At 35.7% G+C, this 15,602-nt stretch overlaps 1 long non-coding RNA gene across 1 annotated transcript; it reads left to right on the top strand.

The window, feature by feature from the left end:
- The first annotated feature begins 6,111 nt into the window (after positions 1-6,111).
- On the top strand, positions 6,112-14,911 carry LOC136042885 (uncharacterized). The gene is made up of 2 exons (XR_010621474.1): positions 6,112-7,443; positions 14,377-14,911. It is a non-coding gene; the product is annotated as an uncharacterized LOC136042885 (long non-coding RNA).
- The last annotated feature ends 691 nt before the right edge of the window (positions 14,912-15,602 follow it).

The following is a 15,602-nucleotide window of genomic DNA, read 5'->3' as shown; positions in this document are numbered from 1 at the left end:
AATATTTTCTTGTGCAAAGCGCCGTAAAAATATGTGAAGTACCTTTAAGCCATTAATTTATCTTTTTAAAAATTTTCACACAAATTGGCTAAGAAATAACTAATCTTAAAAGGCTGTTTTAGGCCGCGAGGTAACGACACGAAGTGCCATTTTCCAGTGTATTTTTCTGCTTTCATACTTTTGTTTAAGATGGCTTCCAAACATCAGGATGTGGGAAGGGGAAAGTATGGTCTGGAGAGGGAAACTGCCCCCTCTAAGTCAACTATGGGATCTGCTTAAACTTTATTGACTTTGACCTGACTGCGTAATTTCATGCTGAAAATTATTTTATTTTTGAAATGTCTCAAATAATTAGTATGGATTTCTGGGAAGTTCAAGGAGATGCTATATAAACATAAAGGCGCATTTTCGAAAAAAAGAATGGGAAAATGAAAGAATATTCCCATAAAGAAAAAAAATGATGGCGAAATTTGTCTGCACAGAAAATTTTCGTCCCTATATTATAAAAACTGCTCTTTTTTGAGGAAAAAATTCTGCAATAATACTAGGTTTCCTCAAAAGCGTTACCACCAGAGAAATGTACTGCCTGTGGCAATTGTTTTCATATAGGACACCCATTCATTTTCAAGATTCAACACTAAGAGGTCTTTCCAGAGCTGCCAAAAACCGCTTTAAATCATCTTAGCGTGCTATTACTAGTGTGTCGAGCGAACAGGTATGTTTGCTCGCCGATTATTTCGTGTGAAAGCAGTATTCCCGGACAATTTTCAAAGGAGGGGAAAGCACGATTTTTAAATGATAAATCTTAAAGCTTGAACAGCTGATGCTATAATTAACTTTTTGATGATAAGCCAAAAATTTAATTTAGATTCTTTTTTTACCTTTACGCATTCTAAAAACAGCTGTTTCATTCAAGCCCTGTTTATTTTTTTTCTGCTTGTTCAGAAAAAGAGGACAGTACCCATGCTTACTCTCAAGCCTAGGGGGGGGGGTTCTCTGGGTTTCAATCTGTCCCGTTGTAATATTTTGTCTTGACTGTACCTTAAAAGCAATACATGTCTTTATGTCCGACCCAAAACCAGAGGGTGAATCTCATACTTCTTTCAAAATTTAATTTCTAAAATTGACAACTTCTGCTAGTGGATTTATAAAGACCTGTCCAATTTACAGAAGAGCGTAAACTTCATAGAGAATCAGGGAGACTGGCCAAAAACTGGATAAGACATATTTTCAATCCTCTAGTTGAAAGATTTCTGAATTGTGTTGTACGTTTTTGAACTCTACAAATTGTGTTATATTATGGACTGTTTATGGCATGTTTTTAAAGTGAAGTTGTATTAATAAAATACACTATGTTAGGGCTCCCACGCGTCCTGGAAAATTAATGACCAATTTTCCAGTCATGGAAAATACCAGAAAAATGAAAAACAAATTTAAATGTCCTTGAAACGTTTCGGTTGTCCTGAAAAATGATCTTCCCTCCTTGTGGATGAACGCAAATGGGTTTAACGTTTAACGTGAATGTGTGTTTATTTTAACATCTTCATTTTATTTTTTATCATGTTACTGGCTTACATGAATCAACTGTCTATCAGCAAATTAATAAACATTAGCTGATATCTAAAGCGCCGTTTTATTTCACTGGCATTGTATTATGTTTTTTTTTTTTCTTAATGTTTACGCCAAAATAATATATTTAAAAAGCACAACTAAGCTAAAAATAATATTCCGCTTTGTTTGTTAACCGAGTTGTGTTTTTTTTTTTTTTTTTTTTTTTTTATATATAAATGAGCCTGAAGTAATTTCAAATAATAATTAATTAGATCGTATACTCAGCTGTTTAAGCTATGTCTACTTCTGAAGAAGCATCAGCACTGTTTCCGCTTTCTGTTTTGTGTTCAAAGTACCTGATTCTGTTTTGTTTACTTAACAAAAAACAGAAAAAGATTATGTGTTTTTAGTTTACCTGTTGCGGTCCGTTCCAGTTTCTGTATTAGCTATTTTGTCATGTTTTTATAGCACTTGGTATTTACCAAGTGACGTATAGCGATCGCAAATTCTGTCGGTCTGTCTGTCCTGGTTTTGCTAGTTTAGGCACTTCTAGATAAGCTTGGACGATGAAATTTGGCAGGCGTATCAGGGACCAGACCAGATTAAATTATAAATAGTCGACCATCTGGGGGGGGGCGGTTAATTCGGAAAAAATAGAAAAATGAGGTATTTTTAACTTACGAACGGGTGATCGGATCTTAATGAAATTTGATATTTAGAAGGATATCGTGTCTCAGAGCTCTTATTTTAAATCCCAGCCGGATGAAGGAGTAATCGGATCTTAATGAAATTTGATATTTAGAAGGATATCGTCCCTCAGAGCTCTTATTTTAAATCCCGACCGGATCCAGTGACATTGGGGGGGGGGGAGTTGGACGGGGAAACCTAAAATCTTAGAAAACGCTTGGAGTAGAGGGATCGGGATGAAACTTCGTGGGAAAAATAAGTACCAGTCCTAGATACGTGATTGACATAACCGGAATGGATTCGCTCTCTTCGGGGATTTTTTAATTCTGAAAAATTAGAAAAAATGAGGTATTTTTAACTTACGGAGGAGTAATCGGATCTTAATGAAATTTGATATTTAGAAGGACATCGTGCCTCAGAGCTCCTGTTATAAATCCCGACCGGATTCGCTGACATTGGGGCGAGTAGGAGGGGAACCTAAAATCTTGGAAAAACATTTGGGGTGGAGGGATCGGGATGAAACTTGGTGGGAAAAATAAGAACAAGTCCTAGATATGTGATGGATATAACCGGAACGGATTCGCTCTTTTTGGGGTAGTTGGGGGGAGGATTAATTCTGAAAAATTAGAAAAAATGGGGTATTTTTAACTTAAGAAAAAGTGATTGGATCTTAATTAAATGATATTTAGAAGGAACTCATGTCTCAGAGCTCTTATTTTAAATCCCGACCAGGAATTCGAATTTAATAAAATTCGAAAAAATTAGAAAAAATGAGGTATTTTTAACTTACGAACGGGTAAACGGATCTTAATGAAATTTGATATTTAGAAGGAACTCATGTCTCAGAGCTCTTATTTTAAATCCCGACCAGATCTTGTGACATTGGGGGGAGTTGGAGGGGAAACTGGAAATCTCGGAAAACGCTTAGAGTGGAGAGACCGGGATGAAAATTGGTGAGTAGAATAAGCAAATGTCGTAGGTACATGATTGATGTAGCTGGACTGGATCTGTTCTCTTTGGGGAAGTTAGGTTGGTCCAGTGCTTTGGCGAGTTTGGTGCTTCTGGACGTGCTAGGACGATGAAAATTGGTGGGCGTGTCAGTGACCTCCTCAAATTGACTTGATAAAATTATTTTTCGCGATTTGACCATCTGGAGGGCCGAAGGGAGTGGAAACATTAGAAAAAATAGGTATTTTTAACTTACCAGTGGGTGATCGAATCTTAATGAGTTTGGATATTTAGATGGACCTCGTGTCTCAGAGCTCTTATTTTAAATTCCAACCGGCCTCAAGCCTCCGATTTTACTTTTATATCAATCTATTGGCTCTTAGAATTTTGCTAGAGCTCATGTCATACGAGCTCTTGGCTCTTCCAAACTCGTCACAAGTGCCATTTGAGCTCTTAGCTCTTGTTTCTACATGATTTTCTTAATACTTTCTAATGTTAGTTACTGATTGTAAGCATAGCGTGACTGTGAGATTGGATCTCAAAAAATCGATATTGCAACGTAAAATACCAGTGTAATTACTTGTTTTGTAAATATGATTTTAATGATTAATGTGGTGGGATGCGTAGTTGATGGAATAAATTAGTATTAAATCAGTAAAGGTAGTGGTTTGTTTTTATTGAGGTGTTTTAAGGAAGGAGTTGAATATGGAGTCTTAAGGGAGTGGTAGTTTGGTATATGATGTTTTCATTGGGCTTGGTTTTTAAACCCCTTCTTAGGCTTACGTTATTTTTTTTTTCGTTTCTTTTTTATTGGTTTGGTTATCCCTCCTCCATATCTCACTGTGGCATCTTGAGGGAATGTGTTTATGTTAAGTTTCTTGCCAACAATTATTATTAAATAAATAAAAATAAAAACAAGAGAATAACTTATTTACATTGAACTGCACTGTGTTGGAAAAAAGAGGAAAGTAGATAGGATTGTTGAAGACAACAATTTTTGAACAGCTATAACACCAATGTAATGGTATAGATACAATATCATACCTATTTCAAAACAGTGAGACTATATGCTATATACTCGATATAGTGGTAATGTCGGCCTGTTGCCCATTCCTAGTTGTAATAGATTGACTTGTATCGTGGCTGGCTTACAGCGCAAAATGTCTTTAAAATGCCCTAAAAAATCATTTCATGAAAAGAGTGATATTCTTTTCAACATTCTTTTTCTGATTCAAGTTCCAGAACAAACGCTTATATCCGATCGTGGGGCTATATTCAGCAGAGTAATATTCAGCTTAACATTTCTTTGGGTTTTCTTTTATTTGCTTTTAGTTTTCTTAAAATGCTTGATCTAAATCTCCTCTCCTTGCGCTGTCTATACTATAGCACTCACTAGGTTATATCATTACTTTTTGGGTTTTCCAAGTAAAACGGAAAGTAGACCTTGTTTATTGTGATCGATAATCCTAATTTGATCACTAGGTTATATGATTACTTTTTGGGTTTTCCAATTAAAACGGAAAGTAAACCTTGTTTATTGTGATCGATAATCCTACTTTAATCACTAGGTTCAATCATTGCTATTTGGGTTATCCAATTAAAACAGAAAGTAAACTTTGTTTATTGTGATCGATAATCCTAATTTGATCACTAGGTTATATGATTACTTTTTGGGTTTTCCAATTAAAACGGAAAGTAAACCTTGTTTATTGTGATCGATAATCCTACTTTAATCACTAGGTTCAATCATTGCTATTTGGGTTATCCAATTAAAACAGAAAGTAAACTTTGTTTATTGTGATCGATAATCCTAATTTGATCACTCGGTTAAATCATTACTTTTTGGTTTTCCAAGTAAAACAGAAAGTAAACCTTGTTTACTGGAACTAATAATACTAATTTGATCACTATGTTAAATCATTACTTTTTGGGTTTTCCAAGTAAAACAGAAGGTAAAACTTTTTTATTGTGATCGATAATCCTAATTTGATGGACTCTGAAACACCCGCAACTGTGTCGGTTTTTATACTGATTTCTAAGATGATTATGGAGGTTAATCGAAAATGTAAAAATGAATTGAAACACATCTTTTTCAATTGAGAAAGTCACGCAAATCGTCTTTACCAGCCTCTTCCTTCATAATCCACACATTACGAATTCCAGTGTAAGCCTACTTCAAAAAAAAATCCCGATCGATTAAAATTATCATAAAGTCCTTAGGAAATTGATGGTTACTTTGTGACCAGTGGCGTATTTTCCTCAAAATCCGGGGGGGGGGGGCAAAGCTGGAGCCGATTTTCCCAAATCAAGTGAAAATGATTGTGAAAACGGAAGAATGAATCATACATTACCATAAAGATAAAGATATACTAAAAAAACTGACCGATTTATCTGGATACTTGAATTTTGCAGGCTTTCTTAATTAAGACAAGATTTTTTCAGAAACTAAATTTCAGCTAGGGAGGGGGGGGGGGCAAAATTACGTCTGGAGGGGACCCATAGGAAATCACGTCCCTGTCTGTGACCTGCAGTTTACATGTGCGGTTCCTGTGGCCATTCATTTTGTTTTTCAAACTAAAAATGTCAGTACGACAATTCAAGGTACAGACTAAGGAAAGTGTAAACTAGTAAGCGAACACTAAATCGTTAAACTCTATTTAAAATGAGAAATTCATACATTGGTATGTTTAAGCAAAATAAAACAGAAAACTGTTTCTTGATGACTCATATTTTCAATTTAGACACTCTATGGAACAAAGATATACTGGTAGTGTTTATCATAAAAAAAATACTTAATTTGGCAAGAAACATCCTCAAGTTGAGCCTACACTATTTCCCGATTTTAATCGAATCGAATCTATTTTTGTATGTGAACCAAAGGATATGGCTCATATTTGACAATATTGTCAGAAGGATCCGTAGACGGATTGCAACCATTAATTTGAACTGTGACCGACTGCTATCTGCAATAATTTTCTAGAAGGAACCAGAGAGTGAATGCGACAATGAGCTTGGACTCCTATCTGCTATTTATGATAATATAGCCAGAGAAGGTTGGCAACCAGGAGCTTGGACTATGATGCATTTCTATATGTGATAATCTCGTAGAAGGTGTTACAGATTGACTGCAACTATGAGCTGGATTATAATGAACTGCTGTACGCGACAATCTTCTAGAAGGTACTAGAGATTGACTGCAACCATAAGCTTGACTATGATGAACTGCTATACGTGGTGTATTCTAGAAGGTGCTAGAGATTGACTGCAACCATAAGCTTGACTATGATGAACTGCTATACGTGGTGTATTCTAGAAGGTGCTAGAGATTGACTGCAACCATAAGCTTGACTATGATGAACTGCTATACGTGGTGTATTCTAGAAGGTGCTAGAGATTGACTTCAACATTAAGCTGGACTGCGATGTACACAAACAATCTGCTAGAAGGAGCCGGATATGGACTGTGAACCATGAGCCCTAACTGTTATGGACTACTAACCACGGCAATCTTCTAAATAGAGCTAGAGACTGACTGCAACCATGATCCTGGACCTCTGTGGATTTGCTACCGGCCATTTTTGGAGCTCATCTAGAAAGTAGAAAAAACCGACTGCAACCATGAATTTGGACTGTGAAAAACTGCTTTTGCAGAAATCTTATAGAAGAAGCCATATACGGGCTGCAATAATGATCTTTGACCGCGATGAAATGTCACCTGGTATCTGCAGAAATCTCTTAGAAGGTACAAAAAACCTTTGATCTGATTTCTCAGCTTAAGGGATTGAGACATTTTGGGTAAGGTACTAAAAGGATCCAGAGAACTTTAAAAGGTTTGAAAACCAATAACATTTATCATAAGTTTTGCAAGAGGCATGTCCAATTATCATGAATAACATTGTACTGAGACACTTACTGAGTTCTTTCCAAGGGCATTGAAATGAAAAGCCCAAAAATTTCCAGTGAGGTTGAATAGGACTTAAGGAAGTATTATATAATCAAAAATTACAAATCTAATTTTGCGTTTTTGCTATAAAAAGGAAACTGATGTGTGAACTGATTGTGAAATACCTGCCTTGTTTTTGTCATTTTTATGCCTTATATTTTAATCCTTAGGAAAATAACGTTTAATTTTGATTTTATTTCTAGGCCAAACTTGTTTTATGGTATCTCAGTATGGAACTATTTCCTTATCACTTTTTCCTCTTATAGCTCTTTCTTGACGATGCAAGGATAAAGAATTTCACTTCTTGCTACAAAGGTAAGTACTCCACCTTTGTTGATTACAGTAAAAAGAGTGTGAGTACACATGTCCTTACTTTTTGGGCTGAGAATTTTTATATGCTAGATTTTGATTGTGAAGAAACAGAGGCCATGCTCCCCAAAAAATCTTGTGACCCAACAATATTTGTTCTTTTTATTGGCTTGAAATTTCACATAGAAGAACCAATCAGTTGGAACTTTCACTTAGGTTGAAGTTCGTTAGGTTGGCTAACGAAAACATGTCCCAGACGTAAACCGATGAAGTTCAAATACACTGATTTGTGTGTAAAGTTCTTCTCGGGAAGGGTTTACCCACCAGGACGAGAAGACTTAGGTGGCGTTGAATCAGTCTATTCTAACCTTGCTGCACGTTTCTTGCCCCCCTTTTTTTCTTTCGGTTTCTTCTGGAGCGGGACATATATTCACTATCTAGGATGTCACGCAGCATGTACAAAATGCTTATCTAAAAAAATATATAAGTTAACTTTTTGACGGTGGCTGGCGTCTACCCGCCCCCCGGAAAATACCCTACCGCAGAATGTACCCCTTCATGTAAAATACCCCCACAGAAGATACCCCCGATGGACCCTCCCCCCCAAAAAAAAATTCGTCCCCGACGCGGCTGGTTGTTCTTCAATCCCTTTGGACTTTAAAAAAAGGACTAGAACTCTCAATTTCTGACCTAATGAGCACATTCTGAAGTTTCTGTGACCTTGAGGTGGAGGTGTGGATGAGGAAGAGGCAGACCCCCTCCTGTGCGGAATAAGTTCTTCTCATTTTTGGTTTTTATGGTTTTGTTTACCTTCATAAATAACGTAGACTAAAAATATTCCCGGAAACCATAAGAGAGTAGATATCAATTTCACATTTTTGATTGGTTTTTTAAGTTTCTTTTGCACTCCCCTCCCCCTCCCCCCAAAAAATGCTGGAAAATACCTTTTGCTGGCTTTTTGCTGTGAAATTTTTCCACCGAGTAAGGGATTACCGGCGTGATTTTGAAAACAATCAGAAATTAGTCTTTTTCAAATGAAAAACGGTAAGAAAAAATTTTCATCTGAAATCCTTCGGAAGAAACTTTCTGGGATAATTTCCAAAGCCAACTATGCTTTCAAATGAAAGCTAAATCTTCTCAAACTTCCTGGTGTCATATGTTTTTAGTTTAATTTTGATGATTTTTTGTCTACATCTTTTTCGTCTTTTTTTTTTAATTTGGAACCTAATGCTGCCAAAAATTGCAGAAGTTCATATGGAGGTTTTTCAACGAAAATGGATTTTAGGATACTTGTATTTAGAATAAGTTTTTAAGATACCAATGGTGTGTCAGTTTCTCTTTTTCACTTTGCTCAGCACTTCTCCACGAAACTATAAAAAAACTAAAATAAAATTTTCAAATTTAGAAAATTCTATTTTCTACGGGAAGGGGGATTATTTTCGGCGGGGTTGTTTTTTCCGTGGGGGTATTTTCTGCAGGGTGGGTGGCATTTTCTGGGGGGCGAGGGGGGTTAAACGCCTAGAACCCTTTGCACTTGTATTTTTTTTTAATTAAATATAAGGTGTTCTTTGGCTTGAGACCTTCGGTGTTTCTCGAAAAACCACATAATGTAGGAAGCTTAGATTAATTTCACCTTAAATATCGCAAATGAGTATACGCAAGGGCAGTGATAAGGAAAATATTGTACTCAGGTAAAGGACGTTCTTTTTGACCCAGGAAAATTTAAATCATTTATTTCAGTTCAAGCAAATTATTTAATAATAATATGGAAACTCTGTTAAGTGCATTGGAATCAAACCAAAAGGGGAACCTTTATGTCGGGTATGGTCAACCTTTTAAATATCAAGCACCAATATTTGCATACACTGCAACTAATATCATTTTCAGTGGTTCAATTTATAATTTTAGTTTGTGATGTAAGTTTATGATATATATGATGTGGTGTTAGTTTGTGATTAAATAAAAACAAATAAGTTTTTTTTAACTGAAAGTAAGGAGCGACATTAAAACTTAAAACGAACAGAAATTACTTCGTATATGAAAGAGGCTGCTTCCTCATCAACGCCCCGCTCTTTACGCTAAAGTTTGACTCTGTCTCTCAATTCTTCTTTTTAAAACAGTAAAAAACTTTAGCGTAAAGAGCGGGGCGTTGATGAGGAAGCAGCCTCTTTCATATACGAAGTAATTTCTGTTCGTTTTAAGTTTTAATGTCGCTCCTTACTTTCAGTTAAAAAAAACTTTTTTTTTTATTTAATTTCTGAACGTTTTTGAATCAATGCATGTTTTGATTTTGGCTCTCCGCAGAGGAATAATTAAAACGAAATTTGCATTTTTTTTTTTTTTGGCTAAATGGCTTTCTCATAATTTTGATCGAATGATTTTGAGAAAAAAAGAGCGGGGGAGGAAGCCTAGTTGCCCTCCGATTTTTTGGTTAATTAAAAAGGCAACTAGAACTTTTAATTTTTTACGAATATTTTTATTAGTAAAAGATTTACGTAATTTATAAATTAGCTTACGTAAAGAACTTTTGTATTCTCATATTTTTATTACATATATGAGGGGGTTCGCCCCCTTGTCAGATCATCGCTCTTTACACTAAAGCTTAAATTTTGTCCCAATTCATTAAGAATGACCCCAGAATCACAAAAGCCGTAGAATAAATAGTTGAAATTACTAAAAATACTTTAGCGTAAAGAGCGAGGTATTAGGAGGAGGTGAGCCCCTCAAATGGGTAATAATTTCTGTTTGTTTTAAGTTTTAATGCTGTTCCTTACTTCCAGCTGAAAGAACTTTTTCACATTTATTTTTTCATTTTTTTTAAATAATGCTAGTAAATCCTGCGCTCCCTTCATGGAGATTTTCTTCCCCCATGACAAGTTATCGATGGAAAGTTCCCCCAGCATATTCCCCTCTTCTCAACCCCTCCCCCAACCAAAAAAATCCTCCTGAAAACGCCTGTACACTTCCCAATAACCATTACTATATGTAAGCATTGTTCAAAGTTTGTAACTTGTTGCCCCTCCCATGGGGACTGTGGGGGAGTAAGTCGTCCCCAAAGACATAGTTATAAGGTTTTTCGACTACGCTGAATAAAATGGCTATCTCAGAATTTTGATCCGTTGACTTTGGTAAAATAATTAGCGTGGGAGGGGGCCTAGGTGCCCTCCAATTTTTTTGGTCACTTAAAAAGGGCACTAGAACTTTTCATTTCCGTTGGAATGAGCCCTCTTACAACATTCTAGGACAACTTGGTCGATACGATCACCCCTGGGAAAAAAAAAACAAAAAAACAAAAAAAACAAATAAACACGCATCCGTGATCTGCCTTCTGGAAAAAAATACAAAATTCCACATTTTTGTAGATAGGAGCTTGACACTTCTACAGTAGGGTTCTCTGATACGCTGAATCTGATGGTGTGATTTTCGTTAAGATTCTATGACTTCTAGGGGGCGTTTTCCCCTATTTTCTAAAATAACGCAAATTTTCTCAGGCTCGTAACTTTTGCTGGGTAAGACTAAAAACTTATATATTTAAAATCAGCATTAAAATGCGATTTTTTTGATGTAGGTATTGGTATCAAAATTCCATTTTTTTTTACTTTTGGTTACTATTGAGCCGGGTCGCTCCTTACTACAGTTCGTTACCACGAACTGTTTGATGTAATACATGATTTATAAATTCTACTCCAAAACTCAACATCACAATAACCAAAGCTAAATCTGAACTTATGGACCTGTGATATAAAAATAAGAATGCAACCATCAGTGATGTTGCCTCTGCACTTGATTTGATGTTATTTGGTTGCAGCTTTCGTCCGTGGACAAGATACCCAAAGAATATATATTTGATCTCTTCGGTCAAAACCTACGATGTATTTAGGTAACTCTAAATAGAAATAGCCCTGCTCTCTTGAAGAATAAAGCGTGTGTTCTCTGTTCACCTTCAATATAATAATCATTTAGAATTTGTATTTGTATAAAGCAGGTATCTTGTATAAAGCAAGATACCTATAGACGTGAGGATATCATTCGCCACTTGTAATCATCCAATGTACCAAGCTTGGCGTGTCCGCCACTTTTTGGTGACCTCTTTTATGTGCAGTTCTTGCAGAAGATGAAGGTTTTAAGAGGATGAGATCCCTTAAAAATCATTTTGCGAGCCTCAGCATCAACTGACCGTCACATAGACAAAGGGCCAATTAGTGAAAACTCCCTGGAGACTAGGTATCATCAACAGCTATTTAGAATCTCTTGTTTGAAATTTAGTTGAAACAACAACTGGAGTTTACGTCCATTTTGTCGGTAAGATTGTCAACAAAACGGGTAGCACCATAGGGAACTCCCAAATATGCCAAATATCTCAAGTGATATTTCCTTTGATTTGAGTTTTAGTGTTTTCCCAATTACTATGCTACAATATTTTTAGAGACTACCTTTTCTGAACTTCAAATAGAAATTTATGCTCCACTTATTCGATAAGACAAATTCACTCTTTCTAATGCAAGTTTCGTTAAAACTGAATATTTTTGTCTCCAGAACAAAAAGGGTAAGGAATGGTTTTCTAAGATTTCCGGTAAAGTAGGTGCTGGCTTTTAGTTTTCTGCCGTTTATTCTGATATCTTTTCCAAGCTCTTCAACCTATGGCAAGACCGCCCAATCAATTCTAAATAGCTTGGCCACACAAATTCGAAAAGTTCATAATGGACGAGATAGGGTAATCCTTTAAGGTTACCCTATCTAAAGTAAAACTCTTTTGGTTTACTATCACCTTAATAGTAAACCAAAAGAGCGGGATTGTGTTGTTTTACCTTTACTGTAGTTATTCCAGCCCCATTGCCAATTGGTAAGTCGTTCTTTGGGCTGTTATCCTATCTTAGGGCCAAAAAACATAAAATTAATAGTCTAACTTAGAATAATTTATTTTGAGTGGTGTATGAAAGAAATTTATTTCAATCCTAGACGATCCTCTAAAACAGATTCTGGTGGCACCTATGGATTTGTGTGTGATTATCTTAATCAAACAGTTAGTGGTAACGACCCGGCTCAATAGTAACCGAAACTCTAAAAAATGGAATTTTGATACCAATAGTTACATCAAAAGAATCACCTTTTAATGCTGATTTTAAATATATAAGTTTCATCAAGATCAATTATACACATCTAAAGCTACGAGCCTGAGAAAATTTGCATCATTTTAGAAAATAGGGGAAAACACCCCCTAAAAGTCATACAATCTTAACGAAAATCACACCGTCAGATTCAGCGTATCAGAGAACCTCATTGTAGAAGTTTCAAGCTCCTATCTACGAAAATGTGGAAATTCGCGTTTTTTGCCAGAAGACAGATCACGGATGCCTGTTTATTTGTTTGTTTGTTTTTTTTTTTGTTTTTTTTTTTTTTCAGGGGTCATCGTATAGACCCAGTGGTCCTAGAATCTTGCGAGAGGGCACATTTTAACGGAAATTAAAATCTCTAGTGTGCTTTTTAAATGACCAAAAAAATTGGAGGGCACCTAGGCCCCCTCCCACGCTCATTTTTTCCAAAAGTCACCGGATCAAAATTCTGAGATAGCCATTTTATTCATTGTAGTCGAAAAACATTATAACTATGTCTTTGGGGGCGACTGACTCCCCCACAGTCCCAGTGGGAGGGGCTAGAAGTTACAAACTTTGACCAGTGCTTACATATAGTAATGGTTATTTGGAAGTGTACATACGTTTTCAGGGGGATTTTTTTGTTTAGGCAGGAGATTTGAGGGGGGAATACGTGGGAAGATATTTCCATGGATAAACTTGTCGTGGGGGAAGAGAATTTCAATGAAGGGGACGCAGGGCTTTCTAGCATTATTTAAAAAAACAATGAAAAAATAAATATGAAAAGTTTTTTCTACTGAAAGTAAGGAGCAGCATTAAAACTTAAAACGAACAAAAATTATTATGCATATGAGGGGTTTCTTAAGGTTTTGGGACAAAATTTAAGCTCTAGGGTAAAGAGCGAGGTATTGACGAGGGTTGAACCCCCTCATACACGCAATAAAAACATACGAATATAGAAGTTCGTTACGTAATTTAATTCGTAAGTTCCGTATATTTTTTACCAATGAAAACGTTTGTAAAAAATTAAAAGTTCTAGTTGCTTTTCTAAGTAATCAAAAAATTTGAGGGCAATTAGGCCTCCTCCCTCGCTCCTTTTTTTCTCAAAATCTTGGATTAATTGCAATTAATTAATATGCAAATTTCGTTTTAATTATTTATGTGCGGAGAGCCAAGACCAAAACATGCATTAATTCAAAAACGTCCAGAAATTAAATAAAAAAAAAACAAGTTTTTTTTAAAAGAAAGTAAGGAGCAACATTAAAACTTAAAACGAACAGAAATTGCTCCGTATATGAAAGGGACTTTTCCTCCTCAACGCCCCGCTTTTTACGCTAAAGTTTCTTACTGTTTTAAAAATAGAGTTAAGAGAAAGAGTCAAAGTTTAGCGTAAAGAGCGGGGCGTTTAGGAGGAAAATTCTCTTTCATATACGAAGTAATTTCTGTTCGTTTTAAGTTTTAATGTTGCTCCTTACTTTCATTTAAAAAAAAACTTGTTTTTTTTATTTAATCATTTGCAAAAGACCGAAAAGTATGGATGCTTATAATAGTGGAAATCGGCGTTACTGTCGGCAAAAATGTCAACTGCCATCTAGCGTTTGGTGACACCCAGCATTTTGCAGGCTTTCTTATCATTTTTTCCGTTAGGAACTGAGATGAGACACGTATTGCCACATTAATTTTACCAACTCCACAAATTGAACTAATTATTCTTATTATTACTCTGAAAAAAAAGTATCGCCAAACACTAGATAGCATTGGGGTTTTGCCGACACTAGCGCCAGTTCCCCCTATTGTAAGTTACCCATACTCTTTTCAAAGGCTCTTAACAATTTTTTTTTTCTAGACAAGACGTTCCTGAAATTTTTCTTTTCAAGGATACGGATAAATGAAACTGGATGTCATGAAGATTTTCCATACATATCCCCTTGTGGCAGGGAAAGAAATTATATTCGATGTGACGATCTGCCGATCGTATTCACGCACTTAATATACAAAGATGCCAATCCATATTTGACTTATGGTCTCGCTGGTGATGATTTGTGTGTAAAGTTCAACCCTAATGAGCTGACTATGTACCCTGACTCGGGAAGAGTTTATCATCCAGGATTAGAAGACTTAAATGGCGTTGGATTAGTCTGCTCTAACCTTGCTATAGAATTTAGTAAATATTTTGAGTTTGAAAATGGTGAAGAAAGTCTTCCAACGCACTTTAGATGGAATGATGAGAAAATTATTTTGCAAAATACAGTGTTGTCGCTATTGGAAGAACTAAAACGGAGAGGTAGGTCCTAGCTAGAAACTTGGAAGAATTGTTCTAGTTTTAAATTATATGTGTCCAAAATTAAAAGTGAAGGTTAAATAAACTATTGGTAAACTTGGTTGAAATTGTCTTGAATTTATTGATTTGTGAGCAGTAGCCCATGTATTTAACAATCGATTAGGAACACACATTGAAATTTTTTCATGCCATATTTCGGTGCATACAGTGATGTTTTATGATGAAAAGTTAATAATGCATTGAATTTAATATAAAAACAAAATTTTTGTTCAGTCCATAAAATGAAAGGCGACGCCCCTCCCCCTCCTCTAAAAATTCCCCGACATGCAAATTGAGCAGCCCCAGAGAAATTACAAAATAAATACCTAAAAATGTCGATCAGATGTCCTAGGGGGCAACCAAATATCAAAACAGACGTTTTATTTTTTTTTTTCACCAAAGAAATATCATGAATATGTGATCACTTTCCAGATATAAAAAGGAGCAGATATCAAAAACGGTTCTAGGATAGGGGCTTGTTGGCGTCCAATTACTTTTGATCTAAAATAGGACTGGAACTCTCTATTTCAAATTGAATGAGCATCCTCCAAAGTGTCTACGACTAGATGGGGGAGGTTGAGGATGAGGAAGGGGTAGCCCACCTCCTATATAGAAAAAATTTGCTTCTTTTTTGGGTTTATTATCACTCTTTACTTTCATAATAACACCGTAGACCAGAAATATTCCCAGAAATCAAGAGGGATTATATATCAATTTCAACCTCCCCCTCTCCCTTAAAACTAATTTTTATT

This window comes from Artemia franciscana, unplaced genomic scaffold (genome assembly GCF_032884065.1).
Source record: "Artemia franciscana unplaced genomic scaffold, ASM3288406v1 Scaffold_2329, whole genome shotgun sequence".
NCBI lineage: Eukaryota > Metazoa > Arthropoda > Branchiopoda > Anostraca > Artemiidae > Artemia > Artemia franciscana.
Note: the sequence above shows the minus strand (reverse complement) of the source record. Positions and strands in the feature narration are given on the sequence as shown.